Here is a 22,853-nt window from a genome sequence, read left to right as displayed (position 1 = left end):
AGGTGTATAGTGAGGTCCACGTTATAATGGCAGTGGAGAAAGATAGGGGTACAGCGTTGCCGATTCTCTGACTTTCCACTGTCTTCTATTGAGGTTAGCTGATACCGGTATATATGATTGACCGAACGAAGTGAGGTCTAAGATTCAAGTCGACGGTTTGGCATTTCTCTTAATGTTTAAATGTTTGAATGTTTAAATGTTTATATGTTGCGCATTTACGGCGAAACGCGGTAATAGATTTTCATGAAATTTTACAGGTACGTTCCTTTTTTAATTGTGCGTCGACGTATATACAAGGTTTTTGGAAATTTTGCATTTTAAGGATAATATAAAAGGAAAAAGGAGCCTCCTTCATACGCCAATATTAGAGTAAAAATCAGACTATAGAATTATTCATCATAAATCAGCTGACAAGTGATTACACAGATGTGTGGAGAAGCCAGTCGTATTGCTGTATTTCCATGAGGTCTATAGTTTCAATCAGGTACTTGTGGATGTGAATACTGCGTGAGGTCTACTGTTCACAGAACTACTAGTAAATTTACATAATTGACATTAAATATTTGTTTGATTAATCATGTTTCTACATTGTTGAAACACGTTCTGGCAGGTTTGCAGAGCTAGAGAAGGATAGCGTGATCTGTTTAGTAGAATGATAGACAAGGATAGCAACACCAATGGTAATCAAATACTGCCATTATAATACTGCCATACCTATAGATGTGGGTGGGAAGCATGTAATCCCATTTATAACGCACTGACTAGAATAGGGTCACTTGTATCTCGGCTTTGTCACTGTTTATTCAACACAAATTCTATTTTCCACCAGATATCAGCCACTTACGTTTATTATCCTGTTCTGCTTTGAATATAACATAATTCATAGATTATTTGAGCACAAATTATGTTCACCAAAAGAGACAATGAGTTACAATCCCGTTCTGCTTCGAATTCATAGATTGATTATTTGAGCACAAATTCTGTTCACCACATGAGACAATGAGTAAATTACTTCGTTCTCAATTGAATGTAGCATAGTTTATAGATTATTTGAGCACAAATTCTATTTACCACAAGAAACAAAGGTCATTACTTCGTTCTCCATTGAATATGGCATACTTTATTGATTATTTGAGCACAAATTCTAATCACCACGAGAGACAATGAGTAAATTATTTTGTTCTCAATTGAATGTAGCTTAGTTTATAGATTATTTGAGCACAAACTCTACCACAAGAAACAAAGGCCCTTACATCGTTCTCCATTGAATATGGCATAGTTTTTTTTATTATTTGAGTACAAATTTTACTTTTCACCAAAGCAGTTCAAGATGCAAGAAGTTCATCACATTCTTCTCCATTGAATACAGCTTAATTTATTGATTTTTTGAGCACAAATTCTATTTTCAGGAGAAATTAAGACAAGGGACAGGAAGTTTATTAAATTGTTCTCCATTGTATTTAGCATAATTTGTTTGTTATTTCAGCACAAATTCTATTTGGCACCATAGTAGAACATGATACAAGATGTTCATTAGATATTTATCCATTATATGTAGCATAATTTATTGACTATTTTAACACAAATTTTATTTCTCAGCAGTGAAAAGAGAAAATGACAAGAGAAAAAAGTTCTTTACATCATTCTCCATTGATTGTAGCATAATTTATTGGGTGATGTTGTGGTACTTTTCCATAACGAAAACACAAATTTAAATTGTCAACCACTTACTATTATTATAATATATGCAGACATTGGTTTCGTATATAAACAGCTGAAGATGTGGCTGGTAAAGCCAGGAAACCAGGCTCTGTTTATATAATAATAATAAAAAGTGGTTGACAATTCAAATTTGTGTTTTCATTCTTCATAATTTATTGATTCTGTTTGCCTGATAGAAATCTCACTAATGATGTCATTTTGATTGCTGTGATTTGAATAATTTATGATGAATGACATTGTGGCTAGGCTCCCCATTTGCATTCAAGAAATAGAAATCACACAAACGCCGTGAATAAATATGGAATTGTATAAAATTGTGTCAAGTTTTGTATAAAATATAATATAATTTAAAAGATCACCACATTTCAATAGAAGAAGAGAATAGAATAGAAAATATATTTATTGATACAAGAAAAAACATAACATGACAATCAATGAATAATAATTTGATGATTACACAAATATATATATATTATGACATGACCTGTTGGTCGTCTGCCAAACATTTCAATAGTCATGTAACTTAATTTCCCCAATTTGGATTAATTTCTTATCAAACTAATCGAACGTAGTCCTGACTGTATGAGTTTCAAAATTGTTTACATCAATCACTCACTATATGCAGCATGTTATAATGTATTTTGTTGCGAGGTGCTCTTGAAATCTGAACTAAAGCTTAATGGGAATTAAAAAGATTCAGTTCTTTTTGTCACGAATGTGACATCTGTTAGTGACAAAACAGTCAATTACCATGTAGATTCACTAATTACAAATGCATTCAGAGATTACGAACTGTTTTCTTTTCCTCGCAACGTGACTTTCTAATAAATTATTTCCTGATCTTTCAATCATGCCTCGTGTTCAACAAAAAGCTGTAAACCACGATTTATGTTCTTGAAAACAGTTCAAAATAAATTGCAAGTCACCTTTGGGGAACTCGTTCTAAAGTGAATCGATTTGAGTAATTAAGAACAATAAGTTCTTAGCAGTTGAATTTCATGAATTTATGTTGAATTGCAGCATTATTCGATCTTTAGATTCAATTAGTCACCCTCTTCTTTGGGACTTGAAACCACCAAACCACTTCAATATAATTGAATTAAATAGAAAAAAATCGATATTTAAGAGCCAATTTTCCACTCTTTACTTTGAAAGTTAAAGCTGGAAAGTTGAATGCTTAAATGAATGTAGTGTAATATTTACGTTCCTATATTTACCTTCCTATATATTTACGTTCCGCTTTTTGTTATACTTCAGAATTGATCGTGGAGCAACACACATATTGGTAGAGATTGGTATTCTTTCCGAAGAATGGACATTGATATGTCCAAAGCTCCGCCAATTTATGTAGATGCATAACAATATAATATCTATGGTTATTATATTACAAATTACTTTTTCATATCATATACAGTTCAATAATTATTTTCTTAGTCTATATTATGTAAATTCATCTATAATTTTGCTGTATTGTAAGCTATTGTATATAAGTGTATAAGCCAGTATATTGTAATCTACATGAATAAAGTACTCAATCAATCAATCAATCAATATTATTGACCCCATCCAATTTATTGAATTCTTTCCCTTCCAGGAATTTAGCGATTTAGCAAATTAGCGATTTTCGGAAAAATAACAGCTGAAATGTAAGTGGAGTGGAAAGTCCAGAGGGAAGGATAATCACCAATCAACAATAATCATACCCTCATCTCCCACTCACTCTCTCTCTCTCTCACTGTTTCTCACACATTCTCATCAGAACTTTTTTCTCTCTCTCTCTCAATGTCTCTCACACATTCTCATCAGAACTTTTCTCTCTCTCTCTTTCCTCCTCATTATTGTGCAGAGCTTCTTCTCGAAAACATGATCATCATAATCTTCTGAAAGACCCAACAATGGCCTTGCCCGTCTCTTTTTAAAATTGGCATTCTATTCTGTTGTTGCGGCCACAGTGTAATAATATGAGTTGAGCTGCCTCTTTCAATGGAAGCTCGGCGGTACGATGACCTATTGATGAAAGTGTCCACTTCTTTTGTTAGCAGACTCTGATAATATGGACATACATATTGTCGACAGTGATGGAGATATGCATAGATTCAGTACATATTTTCGCCTGTTTGTTCACTGTCAGCGAAGATCTTGTGCCACATGCTGTATATCAGATCTTTTTAAATTCCAATCCAATTCAGTACATATTTTCGCCTGTTTGTTCACTGTAAGCGAAGATCTTGTGCCACATGCTGTATATCATATCTTTTTAAATTCCAATCCAATTCAGTACATATTTTCGCCTGTTTGTTCACTGTAAGCGAAGATCTTGTGCCACATGCTGTATATCAGATCTTTTTAAATTCCAATCCTAAAAATTTGAAGAAAATTGAAAATTGTGTCTATGAAAACACTAGTTCAGTTCTATGAAGTAGTGTCTCAAAACGCTCAGGCCCGGTGGCACAAATCCGGTTAAATTTTAACCGTGATTAATTTCACGAGAGCCAATCAGAGAATACGTCTTTGATAAGACGGCTTCCCTGATTAGTTCTCGTGGAATTAATCACGATTCAAATTTAACCGGCTTTTGTGCAACCTGGCTTCAGACTTGAAAACGCTCAGAGGATTGTATTCCCATATCCACTAGCCTGGATTCCTATTTGTGTTTTATACAGAATTTTTGTTTGACTGAGAATTCCCATCCACTAGGTTTCTATCTCCCAGAGTAAATACAATAACTCAAGTATTTTCATAATTAATCCTATATATTAACCCTAATAAGTATTATTCATTTCAATCTGAGCTCATAGCTTCAATGTGTGGTTTGGAGGGAATTGGTGCTTCAATATTGAAACTAAGAAGTAGAACCATAGAATGAACGATCAATAGATCCAACAGATTCAATAACAATCTATTGATTGTTCACTCTACGGTAGTACCTGTTGGAAACTTACTACCTCTCAGATATTATCTTCTCATGGAGTTCATGAAAGATCTGATGCTCTGAAAAGTTTAAACTATTCTTGAATGATTTCTAAAGGAAAAGAAAAGCTATTGGGATTTGAATCTTGTTGCTTCCTTACCCCATGAGCCAGTAACATTTGATAAACGAATCAAACAAAGGATGACAGCAATTATAATTTTATTTTTCTCGTATGGTGGATTTCATCAGGCATATGGTTGAATAGAATTCCAGAAAGGAATAGTCTTGAGTAGTTCAGCCTGTTTCCCTGTTCTGTCAATATTGTTCATACAGGGTGTCCCACCAAGGTTGTAACAGCCGTTGACCATGGATTCTACTCAATATTTCTGACAAAAAATGATCAGTAAACGTTTTTCCTATCGACCTTAGTTTTCGACAATCACCCGAAGAAAAACCGAGAAAAAACGGTTTGAAATTTCACTTTGAATTTGAAGAATAGCATTTTTTCAAGTTCAAGCCCCAATAAAAAACTACAAAATATCTAACAACAAATTAAATCACATCAATTTTGTAAAAAATGTTTTCTCTTTCCAACAATACCATTGAAATTGAAATTCGACCAGTAGTTTTCGAGTTATTGAGTATTTAATAACCAGAAGAAGGCATATTCTGAAAATATCGAAAAATCGATATATATATATATCGAAAACTAAGGTCGATAGGAAAGACGTTTACTGAACATCTTTTGTCAGAAATGTCGAGTAGAATCTATGGTCAACGGCTGTTACAACCTTGGGGGGACACTGTGTATAATCCATTAATCTTATTATTCAATTTATAATCTATTATCAATTTTTTAAATGATAAGATGAATCATTGGGTCTTCCTGTACTAATCTTATAAGAAACAAAGCACTATTATTTGATAATCTACAACATTTTTCTAGTTGTATAATTATACATTTTTTGAATTCTCAAATTGTGTTCATCCTGTGCACTTTTTGAAAACTGGTAATGTGTAGATGTAATCTAATCTACAACGTTGAATCTTTATAACTAGTAGTTCTGTGAACAGTAGACCTCACGCAGTATTCTCATCCACAAGTACCTGATTGAAACTTTAGACCTTATTGAAATACAGCAATAGACTGGCTTCTTCACACATCTGTGTAATCACTTGTCAGCTGATTTATGATAAATAATATTCTATAGTCTGATTTCTGGCGTATGAAGGAGGCTCCTTCTTCCTTTTATATTATCCTTGGAATGCAAAATTTCCAAAAACCTTGTATATACGTCGACGCGCAATTAAAAAAGGAACATACCTGTCAAATTTCATGAAAATCTATCACTGCGTTTCGCCGTAAATGCGCAACATACAAACATTTAAACATTAAGAGAAATGCCAAACCGTCGACCTGAATCTTAGACCTCACTTCGCTCGGTCAATAACTCTCATTCCCTGAATAACGATCTTAATAATTGAAACATACTCCATCAGATAACAATTTCAAACTCAATTGTAAGTCCAACATTCTCACTGTAATCATAAGAAGGTTATCGTCCTATAATAATACCCTGTACTTTCCTTGTATGAGTATACAAGACGCATTGTGTTGACGTAATATAACTGTAGTTGATATCTTATAATCTATAATGTAATAAAGGAAATAATTGGCATATACATGTACGGGATAGGAAATTCACGAATGACGCATCATCACGTCTGAACTACTCAACTGATCAACTTAAAATCTTGCATTTATAGATTCTTAATTTACCGAGGATGTTTATAGCCCTATTTTGAATTCTTCAAGATTTCAGTAGGTCAAGTCTTCAGTTTGTCAAGTTTTTATTAAGACCATCTTTTTGAATTCTTCAAGATTTCAGTAAGTCGAGTATTCAGTTTGTCGAGTTTTTAATTAGACCATTGCGGAGCACGGGTTACCTGCTAGTGCTGAATATAGTTATATAGTTTAATACATTGTATGAGTATTAAAAGAGACATTTTGTTAGTATAATATAACTGTAGTTGTAGTGTGTATAGTTATATATTGGACAAGGTCCAGAGCGTCAGCATTGACTAGAGTGGCATTCACTGTATATTGTCAGCCTTCCCAGCATACCTTATGGGAATTACTCAAAAGCTTCCCACTCAAGGCTCAATCAATACCAACAGTTGAAAGTGAATCATAACGTAGAATCTATTCTGAGATTCTTGTAGCTGAGATAAGAATATTATTTATCAGGGTAAACAGTTGTTCAGTGTAGCCAAGTGGTAACGTTTTGAAATTGGGATTTGATTGTCCGATAAGAACACTGGTCAGGTTGGGAATTGATTGTTTCTCAGTTATTGTTCAAAAATAACTGATGAAACTGGTTTAGATGTAACACTCAATGTGAATTCAATGAATTGATGTTGATTGTTCAATATTTATTTTGAATAATAGAATTGATAGATGACTTCCACATTTATTCTAAATAACAGATTCGATAGGAAGATATCAAACAGAATATATTCTTAGATATTTATTGGAGAATAGATAATTAAAAATCGTATGGTCGTATCAGAATTTGTCTTTCTTTCAAAACCAAACTTATGACCTTGATTGGAAAAATGAAAATCAGTCATTGGAAAATAAACTATAATTGGGGATGTCCATTTTTATTTTCTTTGTAATTTAATAGATAACATTCTCAGTTGTTTCACAGACAAATTTTCAGGAATTATTATCATTCTAATAACATAGAATTTTGTATTCTAATAGGAACATCATCTAAATTGCTGGAAAAGTATAAATGAAAGATGAACTTGACATTGAGCCTAATGTTAATGACCGACAACATTTAAATTTCTATCAAAATCTCCGTATTTTTTAGAAGTTCCCCCATTTATAACACAGTTCTATGTAAATAATATGAATCATAAGTAAGTCCTATCAAGTTCTATCACAAAACTATTGTAAGCTATCGAAACCTATTTTCCATCCTGAACCACTCATAAATCTATCACTTTCAAAAACTATGAAACTAAAATAAAAAATACATTTTTCTTACACTTTCAATCCTACACTAGACTGATTTCAATTAATCGTATTTTTATCCTTTCTAAAACCAACAAACTATGTTCTTTTCCACGTTCGAATCCACTCAAAATATTAATAGAATCCTACATATTTATTTCAAACTCAACAAACGATGTTTAACCTTTCCACGTTCGAATCCACTCAAAATTTTACTCGAATCTTACCTATTTATTTCAAACGATGTTCAACTTCTCATAATCTCTAATCCAAGAATCATATTGTTTACTTCTAAAGTAAAACAATGATTCATAAATTTATGCACTGCTATTGCTTCAGAATATGAAAAATTGTACTTCTAAATTATTTCTCAGGAAACGATCTATGCATCTAGCTATTTATGATACTTTTAACCAGAGACAAACGAATATCCTGATTGTAGTATCTATTTCTCTATGTTTCAATTATTAAAAATAACGTGTTTCCATCAGGAAACAAACTATATATTTAGCTATTGAATGAAAAAGACTAAGAAATTGTCAAAAAAACCACTGATCTATTGATAATTAGAATCATGTTTATCAGAGATTGACAATGGTGTAATAACCGAAACCGGTCTTTCTAATTATCAATAGATCAGTGGTTTTTTGACAATTTCTTAGTCTTTTTCATTCAATATGAATAATTACCACAATATCAACTTCTCAACTACACAAAAAGTGATATATTTAGCTACTTTTGATACATCTATCACAGATTTAAGACTTTAATTTCTTGTTAGTGCTTTTACCTATCAAATAACGTGTTTCCATCAGAAAGAAACCTGTACATCTAGCTACTTTAGATACTTCTACCACAGATTTAAGCCTTCAAGAATAATTTCTTGTCAGTGATTCTACCTATCAAAAAACGTGTTTCCTCTCAGAAAAAAACCTATACATCTAGCTACTTTAGATACTTCCATCACAGATTTAAGCCTTCAAGAATAATTTCTTGTCAGTGCTTCTACCTATCAAATAACGTGTTTCCCCTCAGGAAAAAACCCTATAGTCTACTTCTAGCTACTTTAGATACTTCTACCACAGATTTAAGCCTTCAAGAATAATTTCTTGTCAGTGATTCTACCTATCAAATAACGTACGTGTTTTCCCTCAGGAAAAAACTCTTTACATCTAGCTAATTTTGATACTTCTACCACATATTTAAGTCTAATTAATTTCAATTAATTAAAGCCTAATTAATTTCCTCGTCAGTGCTTTAACCCAACAAGTAACATGTTTCCACCACTTTCAAGTTCACACAAGGATAATATCGTAATTTCCACAGCACCCTTCCCGAAATATCCACTGTAACAAACCACTTACATGTCATTAGACTCTATCGATTGTAAATGTATTCGTCTACTAACCTGGTAGGTGTGTGTATGTGTGTGAGTGCTCGAACAAAGATGATTCACAGTTTAGATTTTCACAAACGTCCAGCAACGTTCACTGTCTGTTAATAACTGGCCGCTCGGCTCGAAACTACCCGCTTTTATAAGGCCGTTGCTTTGACTCGCCCCTCTACCCCCTTAGCCTACCCCACCACCGTCATCTACCCCCCCAACCACCTGCCATTCCTCATCATCATCCAAACTTCATCTCCTTCCATATCTCGTATAACGGGCAGACCTATATTATAATATCGTTTGTATCTCTCACTCTGATACATATGTTCTGAGGTATAAAACTCTCTGTATCTCTCACTCTGATAGGATATATTCTGAGGTATAAAACACTATGTATATCTCACTCTGATAGGATATATTCTGAGGTATAAAACTCTATGTTTCTCTCACTCTGATACATATAGTCTGATACACTGCTTCTCACTCGTTTGTTATACTTATGTATCTCAATCTGAATGGTAGAGAGTTAGTTAGTGGGGAGGATATTTTTAATATTCTTTCCGAAGAATGGACATTGATATGTCCAAAGCTCCGCCAATTTATGTAGATGCATAACAATATAATTATCTATAGTTATTATATTAAAAACTGCTTTCTCATATCATATACAGTTCAATAATTATTTTCTTAGTCTATATTATGTAAATTCATCTATAATTTTGCTGTATTGTAAGCTATTGTATATAAGTGTATAAGCCAGTATATATTGTAATCTACATAAATAAAGTACTCAATCAATCAATCAATCTGATACATATATTCTGAGGTATAAAACTCTATGTATCTCTCACTCTGATACATATATTCTGATACACTACTCGGTTGTTATACTTATGTATCTCACTCTAATACACTATACTTCTCACCCGTTGAATGTAATTAATGTACTCACGTGTTACTGAGCATGATCTACATAATACCGGAGATTTTAATTAGCTTAGTGCCGGTTTCACAACAGCCGGTTAAATTTTAACCGTGATTAATTTTACGAGAACCAATTGGAGAAGCCGTCTTATCAAAACGCCTTCTCTGATTGGTTCTCGTAGAGTTAACCACGGTTAAAATGTAACCGGCTGTTGTGCAACCGGGCCTTAGTAACTCAATTATGGTGTGGTATCAGAATATAGTTGCTTTGATGAGTGATTAATTTATTCTAGAAGAGATTTCCCCCTGTAGTTTTGGTGTCAGAATATAGTTGTTTTGATGGGTGATTAATATTTTATTATAGGTTGCAAAGAATTTCCACTGTGGTTTCCTGAATAGGATACTAGGGCTCGGTTTTTTGAACACTTATCTGATTTTTAGTTTCAGATTGAAGATTTGGTGTTGAAATTGAAGTGAACATAACCTACATAATATTTGGACGATTTGTGACAAAATCAGGAAATTGAAGAAGTTTTGGGCAATAGCCTGTTTTTCCTTTTCCGACTATTGTATTGTTCGCTCTATCTAATAATAATAAATAAAACTAATGTACCATTAAATCTATAAGTTTAGTGGTCCATTAGATTTAATAAGTGTCCCAGTAACCGAGCCTTTGAATTGAAATCAGAACTCAAATTGAATGAGTTTTGTTGAAAGTCTTCTATACAGACTGGGATACTGCTAAACCACTAGGCTTCCATGCAGATTTGGGAGAATGACAATAGAAAATTTGTGAATTTATCTGAAAATAGTAATATTTCATAGAGTAACACGTAAATTAAATGAGTAGATAATAATAATTTATTGAAGAATAAAATTTGATAGATTTTTGAGATTACCCAAGAATCAAGTAATTCTCTTGAGCTACTTTTACTTCAGATATAAATAAATAAATAATCATTTTATTTGTTCGAGCCTTGGCTCATATAAATTGGTTGTTCATTTCTAATTTAAAGGTAACTATGGAGAAGTAATACTTTAACAAACATAAATCTTCGAAATAAATAACAAATTACAACAATGAATCTTATAAGATGAATAATATTTAAGTTAACAGATGTAGACTAGATAGTTTGGATATTTCAACCATGCAAATAGAAACATAAATTCTCGAAATAAATCAACAATTACAACATAGCGACAGTTAATCATAAAGGAGAGTTGACAGGCTTGTCACTTCAGATATTGAATTTGTGAATTTATCTAAGAACAGTAATATTTTATAGAGAAGAGTAACACATAAACTATATGAAGAATAAAGTTTACTTTATTCTTAACTATACTATTCTTAACTATTCTTTACTATATTTACTAAAATTTACTTATCGAAGAATAAAGTTTGATACATTCTTGAGATTACCTGTGAATGAAGATCTAACTCTCTTGAGATACTATATTTTTACTTGAATCATTATATTGTATGTGAGTTATTGGCTATATTTTTGAACATTTAATAGACAAGATGTTGTATAGAGGAGCTCTGAAGGGGGGGGGGGATGCTGCAGAGAAATTAGTACTTGAATAATAGTAATTATGATAGTAAAAATATAAATAGAATGATAATAAAATTAACCTATTTTGGACTATGTGTAAGCTTATCTAGATTTGGGAGAGGAATAGCACAAGGTTACATTATTTTTTCTCTCCCTATCATTTTGATGATGTACTTATTGTATGAATGAATGAATAATCTATCTATATATATAAAAGCGAAATGGCACTCACTCACTGACTGACTCACTCACTCACTCACTCACTCACTCACTCACTCACTCGCATAACTAAAAATCTACTGGACCAAAAACGTTCAAATTTGGTAGGTATGTTCAGTTGGCCCTTTAGAGGCGCACTAAGAAATCTTTTGGCGATATTTTAACTCTAAGGGTGATTTTTAAGGGTTTAAAGTTCGTCTTTTAGCATGTATATTCTTCTTCTCCCAATCTCTTAATTATAATTGAAATTTCCATATCATATGTTACTATAGAACTATAATCTAGATAGAGTACCTCTTCGAAACAGTTGTTAACTGGCAACTAAATTAATAATTTTGTCAGGTTGGCATTAAGTTGAGTTGACTTTGTTAGGTTGGCACCAAGTTGAAGATTTAAATGCATTTATCGCGGAAAAATTGATTGGGCACTGCTACTTCAATCCTGGGAATATTATATTACTAGCTAAGCCGTCAGGCTCGCTTCGCTCGCCATATCCGTTTAGCCAGACGTTTAGTCTGGACCCCCGACTGAATTGTCCTAACATATGATAAAAATGCTCAAATGAAAAATGCAGGCGAGCGAAGCGAGCCTGCTGATCTCATTCTTGGACGATCCAGTCGGGGGTCCAGGGGGCGGAGCCCCCTGGCTAGACGGATATGGCGAGCGAAGCGAGCCTGACGGCTAGTAGAAATAATATATCCATGTTTTGGGTTGTATATTATGTGTCCAAAGTTCTATTTCACTAAGAAGAGACAATATAATAATACTAAGAAATAAACAATTCATTTCTCACTGACCTGCAATCATTCTATTAAATTCATTTCAATTTGAAAAAATACATCAGTCTTGAATTATTCTCAAACAATCAAAACACAGAGGTTTATTAAACCATGAAAACTTGGATTTTGAAATAATCAAAACATAAAGAACCATGAGAAATATTAGATGACTGATATGAAGGAGAATCTTTTCAAAAATTAAATGACGAATATGGAGAAAAAATTTTCCCCGTTTCAACAAAGAGGACTGTAAACCTGAAGGTAGAAAAGTAACCCAGTGGATTGAACCCTCGTCACAAAGACAGGAGAGATTTAGTTGCTGTGAATTAAGTTAAGCATCTGAATTTTTAGTGAGATAAGCTGGCTCCACTCTATACAAAAAACATATCATTTTGAGAAAAGGTTCAACTCTTATTATTTGACGTAAAGGGGATGTTTCAAGGGATATATTCGAGGAGGGAGAGGAAGGAGAAGTGAGAAGGAAAAAATAACTCGTCCCTTAAAAAAATAACCCTTGGAACTCTTTCATCCCCTGATCCTCAAAGATTGCTATCTCTGTATTTTATCCAACCATTTCACCCACGTTGTTTTCTTTGCTACTGGAAACAGTTGAAGCTCTCTTGAGCCACCCACCGGAATGGATCCACTTTTGCCCAATTCTTCTTTTATTCCCCAACTGAATCCTTTATCGACTCCGTGCTTTCGTTTTTAGGACTGAAATTGACCTTTCTTCGATTGCTATCTGAGGATTTCTTATGAATTTGTCAAATCCTTGATCGGTTTCATGGTTTTGTTTTGAGGGATAAAATTGGCCTTTCTTCGATTGCCTTCTAACGATTTCTTATAAATTTGTCAAATCTATGATCGTTTTCGTGGTTTTGTTTTGAGGGATGAAATTGACCTTTCTTCGATTGCCTTCTAACGATTTCTAATGATTCGACTGAGTCACTGTCAATATTGTAGAACCGTTCTAGATCTTACGATCCAGGGTTTTGATAGCAATGTTTGATTAACATTGGTTATGCTATCCTTGTCTATCATTCGACAAAGCAGATAGCGCTATCCTTTTCTACCTCCACAACGTTGCTAGATCGTCTTTAACAACGCTGTTCTATTTTTCTCGACTGTCATTATAAGACCCAGTTGCTCAAGATCCGGTTAGATTTGAATCGTGATTAATTCCACGAGAACCAACCCGAAAGGTTTTTTTCGAGAAGAAGGCTTCTCTGATTGGTTCTCGTGAAATTGATCAAGATTAAAATTGACCGGCATTTGTGCAACCGGCACTAAGTGTACTATGTGCACCTCACTATATATTTTTTCCATCAAATTATAACAGTCGAGGCTGTTTGGATGCTATCAGACTGTCTGTGTTTTTCCTTCATCCTTCAATGAAACTCAGATGTAAGTAAGGAGAATAATTGTGATGAATTAAATGTATCCACATTTCTCAATTTGAACTTCTCTCTTCTGATAACTCTCCTATTATCATATAGAATTCATTCATCTGCTCAGCTTGGAAATTTTTATGAGTTGTTCCTCACGGAGGCAAACTCAAATAAAAACATACATATCATCAAATTCTACAGTTTTATTCCAAAAAATCTGGTGTGGCGCACTCACACAACTTTCCTTGCCGTTATGAAAATTGATCACTGACGCTAGTGTTCCCGCGCATCTCAAGTCTACTATTCAAAGATTTGAGCCAGCTGGTGACAGGGCAATAACGCTGGAGACACACATGAGGTCTGCTATCTCTTCATAGTGAATGATTTAATAGAATCAACAATAATTTGCAATTGAATAATCAAATTTTCTCGAATTTAAAGCTTATTTTCAATTTTAGGTGAAAATGTTACTGAACATTTATTGTAGAGATTTTCATGCTCAATCTACTCAACTTGATTTTTTTTTGTTTCAATTGTATCTGAATCCTGATAATCGGGAATCTATCTGCATTGATGGGGCGGAGCTCCTGAAATTTTTACAGATATGGGACTTGTGGAAGTTGATAGAGCTTATCGATGACTATTTTAGGTATGAATTTGATCAAAATCGTTGGAGCCGTTTCCGAGAAAATCACGAAAAACCCTGTTTTTGACAACATTTTCGCCATTTTAGCCGCCATCTTGAATTGCATTTGATCGAAATTGTTCGTGTCGGATCCTTATAGTGAAATGACCTTAAGTTCCAAATTTCAAGTCATTCCGTTAATTGGGAGATGAGATATTGTGTAGGCTACACAGACGCACATACACTCATACACACACACACACACCACACACACACACACACACACACACCACACACACACACACACACACACACACACACACACACACCACACACACCACACAACACACACACACACACACACAACACACAACACACACACACCACACACACACCACACACACACACACACACCACACACACCACACACACAACACACCACACACACACACACACACACCACACACCACACACACACACACACACACAACACACACACACACACACACACACAACACACACACACCAACACACACACACACACCACACACACACACACACACACACACACACACACACCACACACACACACACACACACACACACACACCACACACACACACACACACACACACACCACACCACACACACAACACACAACACACACACACACACACACACACATACAGACCAATACCCAAAAACCAGTTTTTTTGGACTCAGGGGACCTTGAAACGTATAGAAATTTAGAAATTGGGGTACCTTAATTTTTTTCGGAAAGCAATACTTTCCTTATACCTATGGTAATAGGGCAAGGAAAGTAAAACTGTATAATTTGATGATATATTTGTGTTTTTATTTCATTATCAGGTAAGTTGAAGCACGCAGTTAGAATACGGAATAACTATACAAATTTAATACTGTATTACCATGTTTTCAACACTTGAAGTAGGGAAAATAATGAGGAAAATCAATGTTGTGTTAGTAAAGGTTCACAGTTTCCCAGAACTTAACTGCGTTCAATACTGATAGGGTTCTTGAACGTTGAATTTTTTGCGAAAATTTTCAACTCACCACAAATTTTAATAGAAGAGGTGGAAGAAGTCAACCTATAATCCCATGTCAGTGAACGTATTGGTACCGTGAAATATTATTTCTGTGAGTTATAAAAGAGAGGAAAGAATACAAAATCTTACATCTTTCTTTTATTTTTTAACTCTAGTTCTAATGAGTTCAAAAAACACTCAGGGAATTCCTTATTGTATTGTGTCCGTACAGGTTAGCAGACTTCCTTGTTGAATAATGTTTGATTGATGTATGTTATGTGGGATCTGTTGTGTTGAAATAGGAGGGATGGTAGATATTAGATTAAACTTTGACGTGTCATATACTGCGGGATCGTTGCTCCCTTAATGCAGTTCAGTAATTGTGACGAACAAGAGAAGTACGGTAAAGTAAAGAGACTATTCAAACTCGCTTGGCCGGGCGGTGTGAATAGCTCCATTTGAACTCATAGGAACTATATTTTCACTGTACCAGACACGTTCTCAAATACTGATATTCATATGTGAGAATCCTGCTTTATAAGTGAGATTTTCATATTATTCTCGTTCGGTCCTGATTCATTATTTATCTCACTCCTCAACTTGAAAATGTTTCGCATGTGATGTTCCAAACAGTTCTTGGAAAATGGGAAATTACAAAGCTGAAGTTGGCAGGCGGAAAATTGCTGTGGAGCCGTTCACTGCCTCATTATCTGACTGAGGCTAACCATTTTATATAAGGTTAGCGAGTGACTCTCAACATGCTTCTTACATTATAATCTCAGAATGAGTGAGTCACTCATGATTTGCTCGCCGAGTTTGTATACAGTTTTCCAAGGAATTAGAATTTGCTCAAAGTATGTGGATCCTTATTTCTTGTCTGTGTCAGAATAATTATTGTTATCATGGCTTGTATCAAATTTTGTTCAAGAATGATTAGAATTTTCTGGGAGATTCTGGCATTATAATCACAGCACGAGTGAGTCACTTATGATTTGCTTGCTAAGTTTGTATTCAGTTTTAAACGGAATTAGAATTTGCTCAAAGTATGTGGATCCTTACTTCTTGTCTGTGTCAGAATAATGTTATCGTGGCTTGTATGAAATTTTGTACGAGGATGAGAAGAATAATCTTGAAGAGTCTTGCTTTATAATCACAGCATGAGAATTATCAAAAAATAATATTAACTAAATAGTTCATTCTTGTTTTTCTATAGAGGATTTAAACAGTATTTATATACTGGCTAAGTCAGTCATGATTTGGTCGCCGAGTTTGTATACAGTTTTCCACGGAATTAGAACTTGCTCAAAGTATGTGGATCCTTACTTCTTGTCTGTGTCAGAATAATATTATTGTTATCATGGCTTGTATGAAATTTTTACAATAATTAGTAGAATATTCAAGAAGAATAAAATATAATTCATTATTTTAAAGAACAATGAACAGTTAATATTACATCAGATATAATTTACTGGTATCAGATATCCTCTATAGAAGGCAGTGGCAAGGCAGAGAATCGGCAACGCTGGTCGCTTTTGTGGAACCTTTTCTCCAGATGATATTATGTTTTTGTATATAGTGAGGTCCAGGTTATAATGGCAGTATTTGATCAACATTGGTGTTGCTATCCTTGTATATCATTCAATAAAGCAGATAACGATATCCTTTTCCATCTCTGCAACGTTGCTAGATCGTTTTTAACTATTCGGAAATTCAATTAATTAACAAAATATTCAATCTCAATTATGAACATTTATAATTGAGTCATTGCAAATAGTTATTTGTGCAACTAGTGCGCAAAGTGACAGTTTGCTGCACCGAAAGAAACGTTTAGCGGAATGGTTTGTTGAGTGCAGCAGAGGAACTTTGCGCACGTATTTCACATTAAGTTTTTCCTACAGTTACCATTGAATATGAAAAGTGGGTAATTATGGGTAAAATTGCCTGAATAATGTATGTGTGTTTGAATGGCGGGGGGCAGCTGTGTGGTGTGTGCTGTGGTGGCACTGTGTTGTCGCTGTCCTTGGTTATAATATATAATTAATATTGTGCCCGGTGTGCTTGGTTGCACCTCTGCTCACTATAGCAGCCCAGTCACTGTTACCAACTTCATTTTGATTTTGCTGCACTGTTGCTCCATATAACCTACTATGTATTTTGCGTTGCCATGTTGCAAATCTGGAGTGCAGAAAAAAAATTTCCCGCACTAGAGCGGAAAAGTGATTCTTTGCATTCTGTAATCAGTGCACCAATGGCGGACAAATTTTTCTGCACTCCAGATTTGCAACATGGCAACGCAAAATACTTAGTAGGTTATATGGAGCAACAGTGCAGCAAAATCAAAATGAAGTTGGTAACAGTGACTGCTGTGGCTGCTATAGTGAGCAGAGGTGCAACGAAGCACAACGAGCACCTTATTAAGTAGATATTATAACCAAGGACAACATTTTTATTCAATTTGACAATAAATTAAGGTTTTTATCAATAATAAAATTACACAGAAAAACATTTGATGCATTTCAGGCAATTTTACCCATAATTACCCACTTCTCATATTCAATGGTAACTGTAGGAAAAACTTAATGTGAAATACGTGCGCAAAGTTCCTCTGCTGCACTCAACAAACCATTCCGCCCTCGCCTTTCTTTCGGTGCAGCAAACTGTCACTTTGCGCACTAGTTGCACAAATAACTATTCTTGACGAATAAAATATAAATTGATGACTTAAAAAAACAATGAACAGTTAATATCACAACAGATCTACCGGTATCAGTTTTCCTCTTTGGAGAACGCTGTTCTCATATCTTTCTCCACTGCCTCTATAACGTGGACCTCACTACAGGCTTTTCTACCTCTTTTATTCGTGTTGAGTCAAAAATGTTTGCATACAATTTCAAAACCGTATCAGTATTGATCTAAGTGAAGTTCTGGGAAACTGTAAACCTTCATCTACTAAGAGAACTTTGATTTTCCTCATTATTTTTCCTCCAATTTCAAGTGTTGATGAACCGGTAACACAGTGTCAAATTTAGAGATTCTACTACAGTGGTACTCAGATTCTTTTTATAGGAAAAATCAAGGTGAAATATATAAAATAAAATACTGTACATTCTTGGAAATGAACACACTTTCCTTGGAAAAATCATCTCAATAGATAAATACTGATTGAAATTAGAAACTGTATTGAACAGAATTGAAAAGTTCTGTTAAACTTTCTGTCAGCAGAAAAGTTCTGAGAAACTCTAAACCTTTACCATCAGAATTTTCATTTTCCTCGTTACTTTCCCTACTTGGAAAACTGTTAATACAGTAGAGATTTTCCATATTAGACTACTCCATAAGTATTTTATAAAGGCATTCAACCTCTACTTACCTGTTAGGATGAGAGTATAAGCACAGACGGGAGAAGAATAATCTGTGTTTCTCTGTGGTATAAGTTTATAGGAGAAGTTTCAGCTGTTCTGAATAGTGAGTTGTGTTTTTACTGGCTCTAAATTTTGTCAAATTACACAAAAATGTTCCAATTAATGGTGATTTGAGTGTGATATTTTTGGTTTTTATTCTGTTTTTTACCGTCAAAATTTAAAATTCTTAGTTTTCGTTGTTTTTTAGTGAAAATGGACTAAATTTTAGGAAAGTGAAACCATAACCTTATTTCGGACATTTAAAATGTTATCTAAATTTAGGAGAGAAATGGTACAAGGAGTATCCTTAGTTTTTCTCTCCCAATCAGTGCTACTTTGTGAAAATTATAAATAAATAAATAAAAATCAACGTGAATGGAATACTGTGATTTTTTGGGAATGAACACATTTTCCTTATAAAAGTCATTCTAATAATAAATATTGATTAAATTGTAACTGGAAATAGCTCCATTCTAGTTTCCCTGGGAGAAATAACGACTATACAGTATAAGTTGATTGCATCATAACTAGGAATAGCTCAATCAACAGTTGATTCCTATGATTATTTCGTTCCATTTATTCATAGACAATAGATACAATAAAGGCAAAAACAACAGGCATTCGCCCAAAACTGCTTTAAACCTTAATTTGGAGTACACAGTCTAGAGGTTATGTAAATGATAACTTAATTCACACACTATTTTGAGTTCAAAAATGAATGTACTACAATAATTTTGAATTTATCTGATTAATTAATTTCAAAATAAAAATCCAAACAAAAATCTTCCTTCACAATCACAAAAAATATTAAAAATTTCACTTAAATCCACAAATTATACTCATGTTAAAATTCTATTCATGTTAAATTATTTAGATTATAATTATTTAGATTTTGATTCCTATTATAGTTATTGAGAATAGACAATGTGGATTTCATATCTCAGACTATTTTTAGAGAAGAACATGATTCTAACCGATTTTATAGCTTCTCTGTCTTGAAGCTTTTGCTCGTTAATTCAATGACGCTTTTAGATTATCCTTATCTACGAACTGCGGCTATACTAGAAAATAGGAAGATAAAGCCGTCCTAGTATGATAAGACATCATACTATTCTATGCTATTTTTCTCACAAGATTCTAAGACTCTAATACAGTAGTATAAATTGGATAGAAATGGTATAAATGCCTGACATGTCATAATACTACCAAGCATTGTTCGATTATGTAGTGTTTTTTGACAAAATGAAACTAAACTTGCTATATTAATGCTTTGTATACAAGATTTCAATAGTAGTAATTGGATGATATGTGAATATTTCTAATATTTTTCAATCATTGAAATTGAATGAGAACGGTATGAATGTGGAAGTGTGAATAGAATTTGAATTTTTCCAGTTCAGTCGTTCTTGTAATAAATAAAATATTGGGGCACCGAGCTTCGCTCGTTATTTTTATTTATTAATAAATAAATAAATAAAATTTTATTGCCATATTGATAAACATCATATTGCCATATTGATAAACAAAACCATAGCCTACTATAGAGATAGAGTAAGCCATGACAGAACACAATCCTCTAAAATTATCATGTTTATATACCTTACAGCTATACGTCAGCTTATGAATTTCGGGGATGCGATATTTCGATTTTCCACAGAATCACTCGCTCACTTTTTCCTATCCACAGACGGAGAAAGTCTCAGCTGTTTCAGCCAAGGATGAACTATCCTTTTAATGTCATTCAGCGAGTTTTCCCAAGGATGAGATCTAGTGCAATCGAATTTTTATATCATAAACCTACTATGTTCCAAATTTCGTGAAAATCGTTAGAGGCGTTTTCGAGATCCGTTGAACATAAGTAACCAGATATAAAAATAAACAGAAATTGCTCGCTTAATATAATAGGATAGCCCTTCCATTGTATACTCGCATACCGAGAGATTGTGTATCCGTTTCATGCACATTATAGTCAATCATCAATGCTTATCAAGGCAATAACTTGAAATTGATGTAGAAGTGGCTGAAATGGTAATCCACACATCCAAAACCAAGAAGCTGTCTGATTGGTCAATGCGTTGAATAGACGCGATTTTACCTTCACAGCTCTCCACCAATAGAAAGCGAGCAGCTTGAGAACGTCATATTCAAGCCGTTATCCAATGAGAAAGCTAGTTGAATTCGAGGCGTGGCTTTCATAAACATATCCACTTGTTATTCTATACTATTAAACGAGCAACTTCTGTTTATATGTTTAGATGTTTATATATTTGTATTTTACCGGATCTCGAAAACGGCTCTAACGATTCTCACGAAATTCAGAATATAGTAGGTTTATAATATAAAGATTCGATTGCACTAGGCCTCATCCCTGGGAAAACTCGCTGAAGGACATTAAAAGGATAATTATTCATCTTTGGAAAAACAGCTGATAATAATTATTTCGTCGTCTGTTGGTGATGGAAGTGAGTGAGCGAGTTCATGTGTGTAGGACTGTGTCAAAATAATTATGACTCAGCTGTTGAACTTTTGTAATAATTCAATCAGGTACTTAGTGCCGGTTGCAGAAAAGCCGGGTTATTTTCAATCCTGATTAATTCCAGTAGATTCAACTTTTTGAAACGGTCTTCTCTGATTTGGTTCACGAGAAGTTAATCAGGATTAACATTAACCGGCTTTTGTGCAACTGGGCCTTTGTGAGGGAAACTTTTGCATTCCTCTGGGAATCAATCTCAATTCACTGTGATTAGAAAGAACATTTCTGTATGAATTTTATGAATGCTATTATAATTTCTTCTTTCTTAATAATTTTTTTATGCTTTTGTACTCCAGAACGAAGCTCGGTACCCGATATTCTGTATAATATTCACTTATCATATCTTATCAGATATCATATAATTTATATCATATCACCTGTATATCATCTGCATAATTTGGTGAATTGAGTTAGTTCTATCATAAAGAAACAATAGCGTAAGTATGGTATTGTTTCTCTATGGTTCTATCTTGAGAGTGAATAATGCTTCAATTATATTTCTCTTATAATTTTTCCATGCTCCGCTGTAAAAATTTTTCCTCTAATATATTTTGATGATTGGGATAAAATATTTTGTTAATTAATTATGTTCAGGACTATATATTGTTGAAAAAATGATTTGGCAACGTTGCGAAGAAGGAGAAGGATTTCGCTAATTGCTTTGTCGAATAATAGACATGTATAGCGTCATCAAATTTAATGGAATGTCGTCATTATGACGTCAACTTCATTATAGTTTTTGAGTTCAAGGATTGCTTTATTCAGTGGAGAAATATATATAGGGGAACAGCGTTGCCGATTCTCTGCCTTGTCACTGTTTTCCATAGAGGATAGCTGATACCGGTGTATCTGATGAAATATTAACTGTTCATTCTTGTTCAAAATAATCAAATATATTTTACTCGTCCAACAGAAATATTTTTCAAAACATTTTCATGGTTAAGATTGAATATTTCGTTGATTAATTATATTCCCACATTGTTAAAAGAGTCCTAGCAACAACGTGGCAGAGTTAGAGGAGGATTTCGTTATCTGCTTTGTCGAATGATAGATAAGTATACCAACTTTAATCAAATATTGTCTTTATAACGTGGATTTCACTAAACACTAATTTTGTCAGATGGTCAGTGACAAGCTATTTTCGCAACGAAGTGTATCATCCCATGAATATTTTACATCAGCATCGTTAGTATTGAATTTCAAGTGGATTTTATTTCATTGGTGACCATGATACTGGCTGCTAGAGTGCTAATGAACAGTTAGGTCAGGAACGTAGCTGAATTCATGCGGGCTTTCATTCACACTTTTTCACAGCTGCCGACGATGCAAAAGGATTCACTTGA

At 33.8% G+C, this 22,853-nt stretch overlaps 2 protein-coding genes across 3 annotated transcripts in view; one reads left to right on the top strand and one right to left on the bottom strand.

Moving 5' to 3' along the window:
- The window catches only part of LOC111043901 (neurofilament heavy polypeptide), a 33,103-nt gene extending 23,899 nt beyond the window's left edge, over positions 1-9,204 (bottom strand). The window contains exon 1 of one of the 2 annotated variants that reach the window (XM_039436939.1): positions 9,064-9,204. The gene's annotated coding sequence lies outside the window, so the exon portion shown is untranslated. The remainder of the gene's footprint in view (positions 1-9,063) is intronic. The other variant, XM_039436940.1, reaches the window with a different exon arrangement.
- The window catches only part of LOC120353388 (serine/threonine-protein kinase S6KL-like), a 167,920-nt gene that overhangs the window by 92,271 nt on the left and 52,796 nt on the right, over positions 1-22,853 (top strand). The window lies entirely within an intron of this gene.

The sequence above is a fragment of the Nilaparvata lugens genome, chromosome 10 (assembly GCF_014356525.2).
Source record: "Nilaparvata lugens isolate BPH chromosome 10, ASM1435652v1, whole genome shotgun sequence".
Lineage (NCBI taxonomy): Eukaryota > Metazoa > Arthropoda > Insecta > Hemiptera > Delphacidae > Nilaparvata > Nilaparvata lugens.
The sequence above is the reverse complement of the archived record's forward strand: the minus strand, read 5'-3'. Positions and strand labels throughout refer to the sequence as shown.